Genomic DNA, 21281 nt, shown 5'->3' with positions numbered 1-21281 from the left:
AACTGAAACTTGGCTGATGTGCAATTAATGCTGGGAACCTGATTAAAATTCACAAGAGCCAGGGGCATAAAAAGGCCAACTTTCCAGCTGCCTCCAAGCCTGCTTCTGAATTCACCCACTTTAACTTCATATTTACAAGGTGAAAAGGAATGTGTGTACAACAGGCAGGCAGATGCAGCATTAAGAAAATTGTTGCTGAGTATATAGTTAATATATTCCTTTACCAAAGTTGTTTTGCATTGTTGATCACAGACTGATTGTGCTCTAGGTTATACATAAAACCTCCCTGCCAAACATGCACACACGTTTTAGTATTTTTTTGTAATAGAAAACTTAGTACTCTGCTTCTTAATGAGTGGTGCTGATGGGAAATGACCCCTGCTTTCCTAAACACACAGCAATCTAATTTGAACCTGTGTGCCAATTACTGGCCTCTGTGGAGCACTTTGCTGTGAAACTATCAAGTCACAATAGGATTAGAAAGCGTTGCAGGGAGACCACAAGGGAAAGCAAACACAGGCGTAACTGCAGGTTTATTCCTTTAAATTGTCTGTAAATAGCACTGAAAGCTTCCTCAGTGCCACCTAGGTATTGTTTCTATAAATCCTCTGTAGGTACAATCTAAAATGAATATAGACAAGGAGTCTTTTATGGCATACAAACCTTGTCACTGAGTTGCTATGTCCTTAGGAAGATTGTGGGTGTTTACCTAAGCATCCCCAGAAGACAAAAAGACAAAAATAGAAAAAAGCTAGGACAGATAGCTGCCTCAAATAGTTTGGGTTTTTTTTAATTCAGAGAATATATTTTAATATTTTTGTTGCTAAATGAAAACTGTCATTCCTGTGAGAGCAGCCATAGTTCTATCTGGATGTGCATGCATAGATCTGGCAGATAGACAAGATGCCATCAGTTCACCTAAATTAATACTTTGTTCCAATCCTGAACCAACAGTTTAATATGTGGCCAATCCTGTGAAGCTCAGTTCAGGGCAATGCCCAGTGTCATGAATGGGCTGACTTACCTTGCTAAAATGGGAATGAAGCTACATCCCCTCTCTTGTGATGTGCATGTGCTCCTTGGTGCTTCTCTTGTACAGTGGTCTCAAGCTTATTTTTTGTAGAGACCTTTTTCTCTAAAATTGTGCTAACATGTGGGATGTACCCACATAACACAACTTATTTATTTCTAAATAGCCTCTTATAGGTGAGGCTACATAATATGAAGTAATGAGGCCACCTAACTCTACAGACTGTTATATCCCAGTTTCAGGTGTCAGTCAGAGAATAAGATCAAGCTAAATGTAGTTGCTGATATTGTCTATGAATAATAATCACTATGTAGGTGACATGAACTATGGCTCTGTCTGTGGAGAGGTTTCTTCAGTCCAGATTTGCATAACCAGCTGTGTTAGACTATGTCATGTTTGGAGTAACCATACTTTCAGACTTGAAATGTGCCAAAATAATGATAAATGTGGCCCCAGAACTTGTCTTTCATCATCCTTCCACCACTGCACCTTAGGTCTTACACCAAACTACTTTCTACTGTATGTCCATGACAGCTACCTTTTAAAGCTTCATTGCTCTTCTGTGCTCAGTCAGAATCCCAGGCTGTAGCCCAGGCTGAATCCTGGGACAAACCTTTCCAGTTCCAGGTGAGTCAGGGAAGGGAGCTCTGACAGGTACAGCAACTAACTGCTGTGTGCTGACTTCCAAAACTTACAAGGATGCCACAAAGAAGACAGAGCAAGGCTCTCCATGGTGTTGCATGATGAAAGGACAAAATACACTGGGCATAAGCTGAAGAAAATGAGCTGCTCAGGCTTCACATAAGGAAGTCCTTGTTTCCCATGGGGACATTGGGGCAGATCTCCCAAAGAGGTTATGATGTCTTTGTCCTTGGAGGTTCTCAAGGCCTGACTGGACATAGCCCTGAGCAACCTGGTGTCACCTTGAAGCAACTCCTGCTTTGAGCAGGAATTTGGAAAATAAAGCTTCTGAGGTCTCTTCCAATAGGAATGTGTCTGTGATTCTGTGCCTCGTACTTGTTATTTTGACTGTCTGCAAAGTAGTAATTCCAGGTTACTCTGTGGTTCCATATGGTTTATAATATGTACATATCAATACCAGACTGAACCTCAATTAACCTATCTGTTCAGAGTGGTGTGTACTAATTTCCTGTCTATCTTTGCAAATCGTAATATTATTGAAATAAAGACAGTTCAACTTGGAAAAAAATCAGCACAAAATTGATCCTACACAAAAGTGATCTTGCTGGGTTGAGTCTTCTAAAACTATGAATATTTGATCTCTTAATTGTAGCTGTGCCTTGAATGACACTTAAACCCTCTGATTTTATTAAGTTTCATCTTAATAATTTAATTAGATAAAACCAAGATAAGAGGTTTAGTAACATACATTTTGAAATTAATGAGCTGAGTGCCAGAGGATGAACTATATTACCCACTTCAAGTGCACATACAACATTAATTAATGTAGTCTAGCTTTGTTTTAAGAGCATTTGATAGTCTACTATGTGCAGTACTTACTGCTAGTTTAAAAAGGGGAGCCAAAAAAAGAAATAAAGAAGTCAAGTTCATGCAGTCAGGATTTTTCATAAACATTTAAAGAACAGAAGTAATACAAGCCTCAGAAGTTTAGAAGCAATTTTAATTTTAACCAGAAAAGTAAGTTAAGACTTTTCTGTGGAGTATCACACAATATCTTTGAGGGGAGACACAGAAGAAAAACAGAAGGAAAGGCATTTTTGTGATAGGTAAGACAAAAATTATTTCAAACTGTTTAACAAAAAAATAATAAAGGAGGGAAATGATAAAGGCAATTTAAATGTAAGAAAATAAATTCTGAACATTTGGGTAACCTTTTTAGAAACACTAATGAGAATGACTGTATTTCCTCAGCATTTTATGCTGTGAACAACTAGTTACATCATTAAGACAGCTATTTTTTTGTCTAAAAGTATTTTTAGAAGCCCCTCTGGTATCTAATTTTCATCAAAATCTACCCAATGAAAATGTATGGGTTTATTTCTGTTATCAGTAGATCTATGTTAGTAGGAATTTTTACAGTACTGTTTAAATTCAGTAGCACAGAGGATGATGGAAAATGTAAGGCTTGTAATTCTGTCATGCACTTTTGGAGATTGGAGAAAGGATTGTGGATTTGTTGTAATGCTGAGAGGGACTGAGAGCCTGTATAGTGAACCTTGCTTCTCTCTAATATATGAATCTTTTAAAAAGTACTTATTCTTCATCCTTTTTATAAATGACATGTTTTTATACATATATATACACAAAAATAAGTATTAGTATCTCTTAAGACTGTTTTACAGTGTATTTCCAGATCCTGCAGGTGTCATTGATTATATAGTGGCTGAGAAGCTTGGCTGGGAGGAGTATAATTGGGATCTTTTTCTCAGGACTACAGTATCAGTGTTAACAATAAGGCTCTGCTCAATTGGAACTGGGGTAATCTTTTCCACCAAAGTAAACAAGGAGTCAGGAAGCCAGAGTGAGGATACAGTTAATGAGGAAGTTTGTGAGCATTCACACAGAGCCTGTCTGAAACCTCCTTACCTTTCTCACTTTGTATTCAGTAATGCAGGTTTTACTGCTCATCTCATAATCTTCCCACAAATGAACAAAAAGCTTTCATAAGAAAACAAAACCACTTGAATGCTCAAAATTAATACCAGGATTATGTAAACTATGGCCTTTGTTGCTGTCCTTTTTTTGCTGTTATTATAATCTAACCTGTCAATTAAAGCCATCTGTCAACATGCCACCACTATTCAGTGAACTGACTCCAGGAGAGGAAACACTGTAGATGTATCAATGCAGTGAAGGGTCCAAACTCATTAAAAGGTCACACTCATTAGTCTAAGCTCCCAAATGTGTGGAAATGTGGCTACACAGCTTGCAGGCCCCAGTACATATCTGCAAGTGCACACTGTGTGCCTGGACATCTATCTGGGGTCTCTAGCTTGGCATCCCATTGTGTCATGTGTATACAGCTTTTGATTTTATGCTCCACAGAGTACAGATGCCTCTTTTTGTGTTTTCAGTGAAGGACTAAAAATGCTTGTGGGTGCCTTGAAATCAATATTTATGATGGTAATATAGTACGAAGTCTACAAGTTTGAAAATTGAGCCCTGGATTGCATGAATAATACATCACTTTATAACAACAGTACTGGAACTGGAGATGATAGAACAACCAAATGTTAAAAAACTTGCAGATGGTTAGCCAACATGATGCAAATGTTGATAAACTGTGGGGCAAGAATGAGGAAATCAGAGGGAAGACATGAGATGTTCTGAAGTGTTATCTCACTCAGATATGGGTGTGCAGCAACAGGAGAAGGAGATGAAAAAATGATCTGCATGGCATGAACCTTCTGAGATCATGAAGAAGCATATCAGCTTCTGATAGAAGAGTATCATTGGAGGTCATACAGTGACAGTCCCTTTTTCCTCCCCACATTCCCTGCATTATGACCCAGAACCCAAAGTGGTTCTTAATTGGAATAGAATCATAGAAGGGCCTGTGTGGGAAGGAGCAGTAAAGATCATCTCCAACAGGTCCATGTCCTTCCTGTGCTGGGAACCCCAGAGCTGATGCAGCTCAGTAGGTGGGGTCAGAAAGAGAAGGGTGGAATCTCCTCCCTGTCCCTGCTGCCCACGCTGCTTTGGATGCAGCCCAGGACACATTTGGCTTTCTGCAAGTGCCCACAGCTGGGTCATGCCCAGCCTCTCGCCCACCAGCACCCTCAAGCCCTTCTCAGCAGGGCTGCTCTCCATCTGCTCATCCCCAGCCTGTGTTGATACCAGGGGTTGCCCTGACTTGAGTGCAGCACCTTGCACTTGGCCTTGTTAAACCACATGAGATTTTCATGGGCCCACTTCTTAAACTCATCCAGGTCCCTCTGGGTGCCATCCCATGCTTTAGATGTTCCAACAACCCTACTCAGCCTGGTGTCATTTGCAAATTTGCCAAAGGTGCTCTCCATCCCTTCACCTATGTCAAAAATGAAGATATTAAATAGCACTGGTCCCAGGATGGAACCTTGAGGGACATCACTTGTCACTGATGCCCACTGGGGCTCTGAGCCATTGACACCACCCCCTGGATCTGACTATCCAACCAATTCCTTATTCACTTAACAGTCCCCCCACTGAACCCATGTCTCCAAATTGAAGAGAATGGTTTTGTGGGGGCCTGTGTGAAAGACATTTCAGAAGTCTTGTAGTCCTTCTCTTGTCCACTGATGGAGTCACTCCACCACAGAAGGCCAATAAGTTGGTCAGGAGGGACTTGCCCATGGTGCAGCCTTGCTGGTTGTCTCAAATCCCCTTTCTGTTCTCACTTTAGGAGGAGATATTTCATGATCTTCCCAGGCACAGAGGTGAGTCTTACAAGTCAGTGGTTCTTAGAGTCCTCCTTTCTACCTTTTTTAAAGACAGGTACAATGTTTCCCCTTTTTCCAGTCATCAGGAACTTCACCTGACTGCCATGACTTTTCAGGCATCAGGTCTTGGCAACTACACGGGCCAATTTCTTCAGGACTCTGGGATCTCACTGGATCCTGTAGACTTATGTACATGCAGATTCCTCAGGTGGTCATGAACCTGACCTTTACGTACACTGGGGGGTAATTTGCTTCCCCCCTTCCCATCCTGCTGGTCATCTACTAAAGAAGTGGCAAGAGAAGTTGCTATTGAAGGCTGAGGCCAAATTTTGGATGAGTACCAGAGCATTCTTCTCATCTGTTGTTACCATTTTTCTAGCGCTGTTTATCCACAGGGGGAATACACCTATTTGCACCATTCCTAGCAGGGTCTGAAAAATATCTCAGACCTCTCATTCTTATCATTCTTATGTGGACTTTTCCACAAAAAAGTAATGCCCAGTAGTTAAGGACAGACTGCCATTTGCTTACAAGCAGCTCTCATGGAATAATATTCCAAGAGTGAGTCTGTTTACTGTTTATTGCTTTGTGTACTTATGAGAGTACATTTAATTGCAAAACTTGGCACATATTCTTCAAACCCTCCAGTATATGATCCATGAGCTCTTGTCTATGTTTGACTTCCATCTGAAAAGAAGAAAAACTTGTATTTTTCCCCTTAAATGTCTGAACAATAGGAACACTCCTCAGTAATGTGAATTTCAAGATGAGGGGAAAACTCCTTGTTAAAAGTTGTTAATATAAAATTACTGTTCATTGTTCCAAATTCGCACCACATTATCATTTTTGTAACTTGTCTTTGGATAGAAAAGACGAAACCAACTATGAACAAACTTATGACTTAATTCAAATAGGGGGAATGTTAGTTTTCAGCAGGACTGCAAAAAAACATATTCTCCTCAGCAAATAAAGAGGTATTTAAAACATTAAAATCAGCTTCTATAGAAATTTATAGTAATAATAATTATAACAATAATAATAATAATAATACCAATACCACCAATAATAACAGTAACAATAGCAATAATAACAATAACAACAGCAAAAAAAATTAATTGGAAAAAAGAAAACATTGTCATGATGAAAAAAAACCCTAAGCTGATAGAATGTATTTTATGTTTTATAAATTTTTACAAAAATTTGGAAACCCCAAGAAGCTGGGCTTGTAATGGAAGTGCTGGCAAACCTGTAACTGTGCTGGTGTGAATGGAGCTGCTGTAATGAGAGAAACTATTGCTTGGAACGAGGACAAGTATATTCTTCTCTGAGCTTCTACAGTCCCTGCTCCCCTGGAGTACCATTCGAGACAATGATGAACCGTAGTCTCAATTCCCTTATTAGCTGTAAGACCTAAAAATTATATGTGCAATTAAAAGGCAAAATGCTGATATTACTCATAAGAAGCACTTTGTACATTAGCAAGGTACAAAAGTCTGCTGACACTTTGCAACAGAGAGAGTCAGCAGGGCAGAAGATTAATAGAGCCTCATAAATTTGCAGGGTGAAAACAGTGGATGGGGCAGAATAAGCATGTTGTGTTAGAGATAAATAAAGGGCATGGTCATCATGACAAAACATTTAACAAGGAATACACTCCCTTCTTTTAGACAATTTGCTGGCCTAGCATTAGGCTGCTTTATGTAACTACATATAATTACCTCACAGCAGTTCCAGCTAGTATCACAAAGACCTTCTAGCATTTCAGGCAGCATAGTGTCGGGAAAAAGCATTTTAAAATGAAATGTGTTGCCTTGTTTCTTTATTTTCTTTTCTGCAAAACATTCCTGTCATCTCTTTCTGGTCACAGACTTGGCCAAGGAAATACCACTTCTTCCAGATCTTTGTGACTGTTTGAAGCTAAAAATCCTCTTGGCTTTGCATGTGTGAAATGAGAAAACAAGCAGATTCTATTAATTCATGTGTAGACTGTATCTCTCCTCACGTCTAAGAAGGCCCCTTTTGTTTGGAAAGAAACACTGGACTTAGAAATCTGTGACACTGTTTTACTTCAAGTTATCCTGCTTTCATTCCCAGAAATGGAGGGACAGTTTTCATTACAGGAAGATGTAAACATTCATAAATGAGCACAATAGGAATTAAAAAACAAACTATGAATCAAATGTCACTAGTCAGCAAAACATTTTTATGTCAAAAGTGTGTTTTGTGTTTTGGTAGCAACTCAACCTGAACATGTGCAAACTTATGTGAAATATCTGAAATAAAATATTTACAGTGCTTTTTGCCTTCAGACTGATTGAACCATAGCATTGAATATATGCATAGAGATGAGGAAACAACAAGGGAGACGCATGAAAAAAATCAGATTAAATATAAAAAGCATAAGCAAACATAATAATAAATGAAGATTGTGTTGTTGTGACAGATACATTTCCAAGGCAATGGAGGGCAGTTAGTGTAAGGGATATGCAGCTGGTGTGGCTGTGTCAGTTTTTCTTCACCCGTAAGTCTGATGGGGAAGGAGAGTAAATGACCCTTGTGCTTTTGGTAGATTGTTGTAAGTAGGATAACTCATGGGGAGAGATTTGTTTTTCTTCTTTCTTTTTTTCTTTTTTTTTTTCAATGCACATGGATGCAGTTTGCCCATTCCTTATGAGTTGAAAGAAATCTGGAACTAAAATGAAAAGGAGGGACAGTCTGATTTTTCTTATATTTTCATACATGTAGTTTGTATATTCTAATACACACACAAACACAGACATTTTTTGTCTCATTCTGTCCAATACTATGCCTGATAGAAAAATGTTTCACACCTAAATCTGATATACTTGTACTGCTTTTATGGTATCTGTAAGTGATAGGAGATATGTATCACAAACTCTATGATTTTTCCACATTATAGGTGTTAAAAGGGTACTTCATAATATTGTCATTTTGGTCTAATCCAAATGATATTTTAATATTCTACTTCACCTCTCTACTTCCTTGAGAGGCACTGTGTCAGTAACTGTATGAGAAAAAGAAGGTCACACATGGGATAGGAAGTCATCCCCAGGATTGTGTGAACACCTGCGGAACTCCGTTCCCTGCTTGTTCACATTGTCAGGAAAAACTTCCTGATGAATTGTGTGGATAACCTGTCCTGATGAGTTATGAAGTGAGGCGAGAGAAACATTGGAACTGCATGGAATGCTGCATGTGAAATCTGAAGGAAATCTGAACCTGAGTTCCATGGGCTCTATAAAATGAAGGTTGGTCTAACATAGGCAGCTTCCTCCTTGCAGAAGGGATCCTACTGGTAATCTTAAAATAAGTTTACCCCATTGATAACAGGGCAGAGTTCTCAAGGGAATCTGCAGTCTCACAAATTTGCAAAGCCCTTCCATATAAGGATTATAATAAGCACAGTTCACTATAGTAAAATGCCTGTTTTGCTAAACTTAAAAAAATGATAAGTGCTGTCCTGAAACAAGAGAATAGGGAATATTTTTGTTAATGACAGCTTTTGTTCCTTAGTGATGCTCTTTCTCAAGGTTTTGAGGAAGCAGTCAAAATATTTTTTCTACGGCTCCTCTTTTATGGAGATTTTGCCTTAAGAAATGCTTAAAACCATGCATCCCCTCTGCAATTACCTAAGGAGGAGAGCATTGCATATAATCAAATATACTGAATTCACTATCAATGACACCTGCTAAAAGCCAAAGCAGAGGAAATGTTACATGACATGTCAAACTCTGTCTGCTCTTGGGTCTTTGATGTCCTTTTTTTTAAAAGAAGGAAAACAAGTAAAAAAATTTCAAGAAATTTTGAAGTCACCAAAATAAAAATACTCCCTTCTACCAAGCTGGAAAAACCCCTTCCCGTTTTGTAAATTTGCTCTGTACCTGTATTTACCATTATTTGTAAAGAGTATACATTTTTTAAAGACCTTTTTTTCTTCTTAATTTTTGCACTAAATAATGCACCCTTACTTGGGGAATTAATGCAGTGTAGATTTATTACAAGTAACATTAAAGAAAAACTATAACGATTTACATTTTAAATAAGGCTGTTATGCTAAATATAATTAGAGCAAATGTTGATCTACTTTTTCTAAATACTGCCAGCGAAAAGCCTCCCTGAAAAGTAATAGGACATTCCTTTTGCGACAACTGAGTGCTTTTCTTTCAGACAGAGGATGTTATTCAGGCAAAAATTTCAGCACTAGGTCTCCTGAGATGCTTCAACTTCAATTGTTAAATTGATAAAACACTTGAATAAGCAGGTGATGTTTGGTAGCATACAGCTAGGATTCCAGAAAACGTCACCAGGAGACTTCCTAGCCTGGTACAGCTCTCAGATTGTTGTCCTAAATTACCATCTTCCTTGTGGGTGGTGATGAAGACACAACACCCCGCACAAACTTGCAGTTGTTCAAGGAATTAGTCAATAGGTCCTCCTGAGAAATGGCCCTCAGGGACAAGGGAGAAGAACAGAGCTGGTAGATCTTTAAGAATCATTTCCAGGGAGTGCAGGAGCTCTTGATCCCTAGATGTAGGAAAACAGAAAAGAGAGGCAAGAGACCAGCATGGCTGAGTTGAGACCTGCTGTCAAACTAAGACGAAAGAAGGAAATGCATAGGCAATGGAATAGGAGCAGGCATCCTTGGAAGAGTGCAGGAATGCTGCCTGGTTGTGTAGAGATGAGGTCAAGAAGGCCAAAGCACAGCTGGAGCTGAACTTGGCACGGCACACAGAGAATGATTAGGTGTGTCAGGCAGAAAAGGAATGTCAGAGAAAGCCTACCTCCCTCCCTCATGAGCATGGCTGGAAAACTGGTAATAATGGACAAGGAGAAGGCTGAGCTGCTCAAAAACTTTTTCATGCATCAGTCTTCAATGGCAACCTCTGTTTCCGTACTTTTTGGGTGGATGGACTGCAAGGCAGGGACTGGGGAAAAAGAGTCCCTCCCACTGTACATAAAGATCAGGTTCATGATCACCCAAGGAACCTGAATATATGTAAGTCTGTGAAACCCAGTGAAGTGCCTCCCAAAGTCCTGAGGAAATTGGCTGATGTAGTTGCCAAGCTGGTGTCCATGATGTCTGAAAAGTCATGACAGTCAGGTAGAACCTATGGTAGTTAGGTGATGTTCCTGATGACTAAAAAAAGGTCATCAATTTGCACCCATTTTTAAAAAGGATAGAAAGGAGGACCTGTCAGCCTCACCTCTGTGCCTGGAAAGATAATGGAACAGCTGCTCCTAAAGTTCTGCTAAGGCACATGGAGGACATGGAGGCGATTCAGGGCAGTCAGCACAGCTTCACCAAGGACAAGTCCTGCCTGACCATCTTAGTGGCCTTCTGTGATGGGCTTGTGTCCAGGCCTGCTGAGAAGGGCTTGGAGGTGCTGGTGGGTGAGAGGCTGGGCATGACCCAGCCATGGGCACTCACAGCCCAGAAATCAAACATGTCCTGAGCTGCATCCAAAGCAGCGTGGGCAGCAGGGACAGGGAGGGGACTCTGCCCCTCTGCTCTGCTCTGACCCCACCTGCAGGGCTGCATCAGCTCTGGGGTCCCAGCACAGGGAGGACATGGACCTGTGGGAGTGAGTGCAGAGAAGAGACACCAAAATGATCAGAGGTAAGGAGCACATCTCCTAGGAAGACAGGCTGAGGGAGTTGGGGTTGTTCAGCCTGGAGAAGAGAAAGCTCTGGCAAGATCTAACAGCAGCTTTTCAGTAACTGAAGGGGGCCTATGAGAAAGCCAGTGACAGTCTTAATAGGACCTGTAGTGCCAGAATAAGGAGTAATGTTTTTAAACTGAAAGAGGAGAGATTTAGACTAGATATAAGGAGGAAATGTTTTACAATGAGGGTAGTGAGGCACTGGCACAGGTTTCCCAGAGGAGTTGTAGAGGGCCTGTTCCTGGCAGTGTTCAAGACCAGGTGGGATGGAGCATTGAGCAGCTCAACCTAAGATTGAGGTTGAAAGGTGTCTTTTTCCATGGCAGAGAGTGTACTACATGACCCCTAAGGTTCCCTCCAACTCCAACTGTTCTATTGTTCTACCTAAACATCAACGTTTAGTGTTAATTTCACAACGTTTAGTGTTTAGGAGGTAAAGAAAAGGTGCTGGCTGTACTTGAGTTATCATAAAAAGAGGATTCTCAGATTTTCAGGTGTTTGGAAATGCTTTTAGTGTTTCAATGTCCTGAATTCCAAAGTATAAATAAAAAATAATTTAAAAAGTAGGACAGAAACACTTACTTTTTAGGATGCCCTCTACTTTTTTTACTTAGTCTCATCCTAACTATTATTAAAACACTTAGATCTTTCTACTCATATAAACAACACAATGTAACCCATTTCCAAAGCAAGGGAAAGGTTATTCCCTATAGATAATAAAATATTTGTTGTAAAAAATGTGTCTGATAAACACTTTCTCTTAAATGAACTATTTGTGAATTTATTTTTAAATTCAGCTATTACCGAAATAACTAAATTCAGCAATTGCTTGTGCTTCTTAACAAACACATTATTTATATATATATTTTATTGTTTCTTGATCAGCTCTCACTGTAAGACTTTTGAGCCAACTCTCACTTAAGAGAATTGGACTAATAATTTAAGTAAGTAAGTTGCATTGCTGAAAGGACTACAAAGAAATAAAACAAATTATTTTTCAGTCAAGCAGAGAAAAAAATCTGTTTGTATCACACACTCAGCTCTGCAATAAGCATTCCCTCTGATGCTAGAGAGAATTAACATTGCACTCTAGTTACAGTTGTCTGAAGTGGCTGTATTGATATCAGTTGAAGACACCAGACCTTTTTGGGGAAGCACAAATTTAGATGAAGTGAAACTTAATCACAGGAGGATGTCAGACCTACGTGACAGGATTTCAGGATTTTCTCATTTTTCTCCTATGTTGGGAAGAAAACCCAAACTATTTTATGGGTCAATGCGTAAGGTTTGTCAGCATTGATGGATAGTAGCAGCAAACATGAGAACAACCTTTGCTGGACATGGCTTCCTGATCTTTTCTGAAACTTTACATTCAAATGAAACAGGAATAATTATTAATTTCAGTGGAAACTATTCCAGGTTATGCCAGGGCTGTAACTTGATCTCACCATTTGGTAAAGTACTCAGATATTGTTTACTTTTTTGGTTTACACTTATTGCCAAATTGACAGAAGTTATATTATTTGTATGCCCCTTTGACCAGCTACCAACACCATTTACATGCTATATTTGTCACAGTGACTTCTCTTCTGGGTCAGTTTTCACTTCCCTGCATTTACTGAACAATCCAAGAACAGTAGTTACCTTACTATCTATTTGATGGATTTATCCATTGATTTGCTAGAGGTAGCTGACAGGAGGCAATCTCAATGACAGGTTAATTGAATTAGTCCTTGGCAGCTCAACCACACAAACTTCTTGTTTAGTAGGTGTTGCTACTTCAGGCAGTTAGGGATTTTATTGCCTCTTCCCATACTTTGCAGATTTCTTGTATACCTGTAGTTTATCCTTTATTGTTATTTTAAGAATGAAGTTTTCAGTGTGTATCATCAAAGTATATTAGTATAATACAAAAGCATGATAACTACAAAAACCTAAACAAACAAAAAACAAATGTAACGTTTACATTTACAGACTGGCTAACAAAGCCTTAATAGTACCTGATTACAAGATATCCCTGTACAAATACTGTGCCAAATTTCAATATTTGCATCCTTTTCTAGGTTCTGTTCTCATTGAACAAAATCTGTTTTCCTTGAAAAAGTCTTTATGGCTAATTGAATCAGTGCTTTCCAGTAAGTGATCAAGGGCTGACAAATTGCTTCTAAGGAAATTAATGGTTTACCTTCATAGGGAAAGAAATCTCTTCCCTCTGTCTCTCATTGTCTGTTGTGATTAACCTGGCTCAATTTGTAAATGGGATAAAGGCGAAGCATTTGAAGATATTAAGGTGCTGTACCTGAGCCAGGGCCACACCAGTATTAACACAGGCTGAGAACTGCCCTGCAGTGAAGAGCTTGGGGGTGCTGGTGGATGAGCAGCTGGAAATGACCCAGCCATGGGCACTTGCAGCTCAGAAAGCCAAACACTACACTGTTGAAACAAAGAGATAACGTGAAAGGTAATACTTTTGGGTGAAACTGGAGGCTCTCTTTGAGCATTTATCAAAATTTGACTGCTGTGTGGAGGTGGAGCATACTGGTTCATACCTATCTAGAGTTAATCCCCATTGAATCTGGAGATGTTGTCAGGACCATTATATTGGACTTGGTCACAGGTATTCCCATCTCCATCCTCGTATTTTGAGAAACAGACCCTATCTCATGGCTTTCAGCATCTTTAATTGACACCTGTGGGGGCGACCCAAAGCTCAATGAAGCTGATGAAAATAATGTAATAACTTTACCCAGCTCTGTGTCAAACCTTTGAAGCTGGTAGTTTTTCATATTCATGGCTCCCTTTCAAGGTGGGAGACAGCAGTGATCATGTGTTTAAAGGCAGAGACAGAAGCAAAAACTAGAAAGTCCTGAATTCACTCCAAAAGTTAACAGCTCTCATAGTTTTTAAAAGAGATTTTGAAAGGTGGCAGATATCTGTTTTTAATGGTCTGATAATTTTGAAAAGGAATGAGCTATTTCTGTAGGCAGAAATGCCCACAGGTGCACGGTTTAGAATGGTTCAGAAGTAGCCAAAGGGCCTCCCAACTTTGTAAAAGGGATATGAATCCCACATCCCAAGGAATCCTCATCACCAGGATTTTGGCTCTTCTAAAGTAGGACTCACTAATCTCCTTGATGTTGCTTTATAAAATGAATGGCTTGCTGAACCAGAGGCTTCAATGCTGGTCTTCCATAACCCACCTGAGTTCTGTAAATGCTGATTGCAGAGTCAATTTCTCCCACGTGCTCTGGCTCAGTTTACTTTTAAGTATTTTTTTAACAAAACAAAACATCCTGCAACCAATGATCAAACTGACTCTTTACAATATTTTCATATTGTTCTTACTGATCCAAGAATTCAGATAGAGAATAAGCTGTAATTTTTGGTTGTTTTGTGAAGGATTCTAAGCAAAGAAACTCAAAGTTTTTATTAAGCTCCTTTTACAAGAGCATTTATACCTAGTGAAACACTGCTAATAACACTTGGGCTTCAATCTTGCAAAGACCTGGCTATTTGCCAGGTCCTGAAGACATGAAACAGGGCTTGTATGCAAGAAAGTCTGCCTGTTTTTTCCAATTATATCTGCAGCTCTAATGAAAGCTAAGACTTCACATTACAAACTTTTCCTTGTTTAACTCTAGGCTTTTAAAGTAGTCTCCTTGGGTTTAATTACAGCATGTAAATTTGAGCACTCATACCGCTCTTTACAGGATCAGGGCCTCACCATTTATCAGGGCAGGTCAGGTATTAAGAATTATTGTAATTCCTTAGCACAGCTCTGAAAACATGTTGATGTGTTCTCTTGTATTTTCACATGCAGGTATCCAACATCTTGTGAGAAAAGGAAGTATCCTCCTTAGATGGCTTAATGGGGAGCAGGAAAATTAAGCCCAGGCTGACACAGGTGGAGTACAGGTGCCAGAGTGCCAGTCTGAGCCTCACCCACAGTGGGTAGGTGCTGCTTTTTCAGATCCATCCCCTGCTCTTCCAGCTTTCCTTCAGAAACACTGGCAGTCCTTAGACTCAGCCTTAAATGGAGGCTTTCAACAGCTGGCACTTGTCCAGCTTAGCACTCCTTTTCACACAACAACTTTTATTTTTAAGTATCGATGTGCAGAGTTAGGCTCTCTGGTGCCAGCTCGATCCCTACTCAATTCCTGCTATTGTATTTAAAGCTTTGATTATAGTCAAGGGCTATTGAGGGCTTCCGGTGAACCTGTAAAAATCCTCTTAATCAATCTGCTTTGGCTGTACATTGTTCACAGCTCTGATTAAATGCACTGCATGTGTACTGTTTGAGTGTATAGCTGCCAATCCATTTGTCCGCCAACAAAGTACACATGTAAGCATATTTTACATACATACATGGGCATATGAAACACACCAAACACACACCAAATGAAGGCACATTTATGACCTCAAGGAACATCACCTTATTGCAAAAGAAGTAACAGTGTACCTCGTTCTGTTAAAACAGTGTCTGGTCATCAGAATTAACCTGATGGTTCCATTCTATTTCTGTTGAATAATTGTCTAATAATAGGATTCATCCAAACCATTTGTCAATCGGCCCGGTTCCAGTGCTCCTAGCAGTCATTGTTCTGGGTTAGGACACATTTGAATTAGTTTTCAGACAGTCAATACTTACTTTATATGACTTGTGATAATTTCATTTTGGGCTCACTTGCAGATCTTGCAGTACAGATCAATATATTTGACCATTATTTCTCATCAAAGCACTCTAATTCCTTTCTACCTTGGAGAGACTAAAATAAATAATTAGCAAAAGATAGTTCAGCTAGAATTATACATACTATTTTGAGGTTAGAATTGTTTCACATTGAAAAGTTCAGATGTTTTAGGCCAGGAAGAGCATGCAAAAATTGAAATCAGAACTTCTACTTTCTCAGTTGTTGCATCTCAGGTCAGTACATTCTACAAGTCTTCCTCTTATGCTGTGGACTTTTCTTTCCCAGAAAAATAGAGAGGACATAATGGGCTTTATACTGGCACTTCTTAGAATAAAAGGGCAAAATTTAAAAGCCTGGAACCCACAGAAGAATAATTTCAGCTGGATTTCTTGACCATGGGTCTCTCTATTTTTGCCTCCATGTCTCCTTGTCTGAATACTCTGGTTGTAAAAGGCACACAGAGTCTTAGACTGGAACCTGACAAGGGAGACCACTGGTGAAAACTGCTATTGCTTTCAGCCATGTGAGGCTGATTGCACCAATACACTTAAAACACTGAGAACACGTTATGAAGCTCTCTGAAAATCTGATGATTTATGGCGCTTCTCATGGTTGTTGCTAGACAGCAATTTAACGATCTGCAGAAAACCTCCAGGTTCAAAACTGCCTGTTGGTAACCAACTGAAGTTCTTTTAGAGAATAAATTTTAAAACGTTTTGCTGCTATAATTCTCACAGGTGTATAAAATATTATATTTGAAGTTTATATTAAAAGAAAAATACCATATATATTCTTATCATATTACTATTATGTTGAGTATATAAACCACATAAATTGAAATATATTTTGTTCATTTCACACACAATGTGCTTGGGCCAATATAGTATAATGAAGAATACCTTAAAAAGAGCTTATGGGACCTTTATTTGAGATTTCAAAGCTAGTTGTTCCCTTTCTAGTAAAAGACAGTGTGCATTAGGCAGATATTTACTGAGAGTTGATGGGTTGAAGATTTTAAGCGTTTTCTAGTTACTGATCCTTACTGATAACTGGACTTTAAAGGATTTTCCCCTGAAAAAAAGAGTATAGGATTGGGACTTTACTCTTACAATGTAGGTGTACAACCCACAGGGTGCATCTACAGAAAATCTGCACGTAAACCCAACTATGTGTATTTTGAGGGTATAGTTGTGCACATGAGTGGGAGACATCATCTTCTCCTGAAGAGTTTGCAGTTCATTAGTTGTATGATCATGTTAGAGTAATACTAAGTATCTCAATTTCACATTAGGCCACTTTATTGAACCATTTTTTGGCATGATGTTAATAGCTTCCATTTTCTTAATAGCTTTTAGCAATCCAGTGAGAGCTTGACAGCAATATTTTGTCCTTCAGTTTGCAGCCTTATGGTTTTTGCTGTCATCGTGTAAAAACATGAAAGATTCTTGCTCTTTTGAAAGCCTGTTTCTTCCCTGCAGCTTACATATGGGTGTGCTCAATACATCAGGGAAACTCACCACAGTGGGGCCAGCACTGGTGCTCTCAGTGCTGGGGAGAACTCAAAAATCTTGCACTATCTTCACAGCACAGGTCCCTCTGTAGCCAGTGGCAGACAGTTCAGCTGCCTTGCTAGCCCATTTAATAATCACATAAATGATTCCTTGAGAGAATTTACACCACTCCGCTGGCTAGGATCACAAGCCTGACCTTAACAACAGGGCAGATTTAGGGCTGTTTACACTTAAACTTCACTAGAATAACCACTGGAATACAACCCAGTTCCTTTTCAGCACTGCTTTTAAATCAAGGGTAGCATGGTGAAAATCCCACAGATATTATTAAGACAAGGTAGCTAGTCTGATAAAATAGTCTAACAATCATTCTCCTAAAATTTAGTGTAAATTCAACTATTCAATTAGAAATCTTCTGTCAAATACCAATTTTGCTTTTTACTCTCACTCCTCTTTGAAGTCAGGGGTATGGTACTCTGTAGATGTTAGTCGTACACCAGGAAGAAAATCTTAATTAACGTTTAGGAGGAGGAAGCCAGTTGTGCCAAAAGAAACCCCACTTTTGTTCCATAATCTTTGGTGCACTTTCAAGTCCTCTATTTAACTGTACTTTCATTAAACGCTTGCTATTTGTTGCCATAATATTACAAAGGTTCTATTGTCATTACTTTGTAAGGGTTCCATATTGCTAGAGTTCTGTACCTCCTTGATGTTTCTCCCGGGCAGCTCCTCTAGGCACTGACTCTTCCTTCTTCTCACAGCAGCCAACTGACTCCAGTTCCCCTCAGCCAACCAATCCACTCTTTTATAGCACTCTTCTGATTGGCTGCAGCCTGTCAAAATCAGGCCTGCTCCTAATCCTTGATAATTGGCTCAGGTGCAACTCTTTAGGGGGTAAGATTACATTCTATACTACCTCTATTTACTTATATTCTATCCCCCTACAGCTATTCATGCAGTAAAAGGCTTTTGCATCTTGGCAAAGTAAGATTGTTTTTAATGCGCTGTTTGAAATTTAGTTGCGTAATCTTTTCTTTTTTAACTATTACCAGAATTTTTATTCTGGATTTTAAAAGATGGGATTTAGTCTATTAGAACTGAAGACTTAAAAATGTTGTGGCTGTCACTTTGGTTTATTATTTTTTGGAGGAAACTTTGTTACACAGGAATACTGGACTTGGGAAGATTTAACAGGGAAGATCTTCTAATCAGATTGTGTGTGAGTGTGTTTATTTTTTATTTTCCTGTATTTAAAAGGTCTTAAAGCAGTAGCAGGGTCTTAGGCACAGAACATGCTCAGGTGAATTTCAAATGTTTGAGGCATAGTGAGAACATGAAGATTTTTCAATGTTTGTTACAGTTCTTGAAATTTCCTGCATCGGCACAGCATTTTCTCAGTAGAGTCTTGCAGTCTGTGTAGTCTCTGTGATATATTGGTTTAATTCACTTAATAAAAATAGTTTAAACAGCTTTCCTCTCTCCCTATTAGCAATTCAGATTCAAAATCCCAAGTATCCAGATTTAACTTGGAGTTTCCAGCTTAAATGCACATTTGACTGTCATAAAATTTTCTCTTTACTTTTATATATATATATATATACTCTTTACTTGGATATATAGAAGAAATCTATATATCCAGGATCACCTCTCTTATCTAGGCCACTCTACCTTTTATTTACCTTTCAAGTAACCATGGAGTTAATATAGCTGTAGGATATGATCTTCACAGCATAATAGTCTAGCTGCTGTTATTTTTATTGCTAAGATTAATTATTATTGTCCTCAGAATCAAAATGTGTCCTTCTTTTGCTTTTGTTTTCAACTTTAGGATAACACTGGTTGATATGGAATTTTTTAGGTTCCTGCAGTTGGGTTTCAGTTGGAGAAGAACATCTAGCAGAGCATAAATTTCTTTTAAAATGAAGACATTTTTCTTATTCTCCACAGTTGTGGATGTTTTTTTTTTTTTTTTCAATCCAAATATTTGTAGAGTGGAATTTCAGAAGTCCTGCAGTGGAGGTGCATGTTGCACTTATCTGACATTTCTACTTGGGCTAAAAAAAAATAGTAATTTTAGAAAATTGTGGTTAGAAAGATCGATCTTAGTTCTTTTGCAAAGGATAATTCCTTTACAATGACTTCTCTGCCAGACATCTCAGAGCTTATTCAGTTGAACTTCTGCAGAGCATCAAAATCCAGTACGTAAAGTCAAAGGCCTGTGCTCATCACTGTCATTTTTGAAAGCAGTTGCACCCTATGGCTTACAGCAACTTGCCATAGCTAGCTATTTATCTCCTTAGAGCTCGTGTGTTTGAGAAAAGTGAAGTATTGTCACAAGAACAATTCAGACTAAGCCAACAGCAAGGATTAGGCTATTCTCTCTCACTTTGTGAAAGTATGACAGTCTGCAGAAGTGCCTGTTCCTACAAAGACTTCCTCTCCTCAGCTGCATCTTGAAGTTCAAGGATGCCACAGAACTTGCTGAAGGAAACCAGGCTAAAATGGCATATGAAAAGACTAGACAATTTTAATATTTTAAGGTCCTTCAATTGAGATATTTTCAGTTGATGGAATATCTGTATCCACAAATAGAAAAAGTCACTTTGCAATGTTCACACTGCAAACTCTGAACTCAGTCTGGCCATGAGATTGGACTCCATATGTGCAGAGTGTATGATTTTCACAACATGCTGTGGATTTTTTATGGTTTAAAATGTATTTGAACAGTTCAAATGGTTAGAAAATTCTGTGCTTTGAAGAAGTAGGCACTGGTGCCAGCTATAATAATGCAAACCTCAGAGATATAGAGCCCTCTCTAATATCCTGAACAAGTCCTGCCTGCCACATGCTATGCTTGCCCTTCTGAACAGTAATGTTTATATTCATGCTTTTGTTTCTCATTTGCAAAATTTTTAATGCTGACTGCAAGTGTTTCACACTTGAACCACAGCAAGAAATTTCTATTGCAATGCTTGGCACACTGGGATTGTCTGCAAACTTCTATGTTGAAGTCTAGCAGTTTCTATTTTCAGCTCTCAGTTTCAAATACAATTAAAAAAAAGTTTCTTTCTAAAATACACAGTATAGCATATTTACCTAGGAATGTGACATATCTCTGTATGCAGTCTTCAAAATAAGATGTCTTGCTAAAAAATCAGCTACAGCTTAGCTTGCTGGTTTTCCTGAAGGAATCACTGTGGTGTGCAAGAGGTCACAATAGATGATTATAACAGTCCCTTGTGTAGTTAAAAATCTATGAGTCTAAAAATATACAAGTATAAATAATAGATACACATATGTATGTAAATAATTTGCAAAATCTTTTCCACTGAGGAAAGGAAAGAGGCAATAATTACACATAGGAGAGACACTTCTGGTGTTGTGTAACAGATCAGTGAGGTACCATAAGCAAGGTATGTGAGGGTTGTCACATGAGTTCTCAGCATGACAGGGTAACAAATGACTATTGTAATCATAAAACAGACCAAATGGAGAGAACAAGGCAAGAAGTCATCAAAATAAATAGTGCTTCTTACTCGTATTAAAAGACAAATTTTGTCTGAGGGAACCACAAAGATTTTTTTTTTAAGTTAACCAGCATTATGCAATGAACTTAGTGCCTGTTATGGAAATCTCTGTTTCTTGTGACAACATCAGTGTGGGAAGACTACAGGATATAATACACCTGTGGAGTAATTTAGTATTGCAAATCCTGGTTTTCTGAAGAGGAAAAAAATGCCACTTGTTTTAACAGGAAACAGAAAACTAGTCAGAAAGAGACCTTGAAATGAAGTTTCTCATACCCATTTATGGGTACTTGAGAATTTGATTCTTCAGCATTTCCACAGGATGTATGTTAGCAACAAAAAATTATGTTCTGCATTAATTTATGCTTCAAGATTTTAATGCATGAACATGTCATAGCTAACAAAAAGACAATTCTTGTAAATGCAGTTAATTTAGTATCT

This window comes from Agelaius tricolor, unplaced genomic scaffold (genome assembly GCF_023055355.1).
Source record: "Agelaius tricolor isolate 1412-34295 unplaced genomic scaffold, bAgeTri1.0.p SCAF_7, whole genome shotgun sequence".
NCBI lineage: Eukaryota > Metazoa > Chordata > Aves > Passeriformes > Icteridae > Agelaius > Agelaius tricolor.
Note: the sequence above shows the minus strand (reverse complement) of the source record.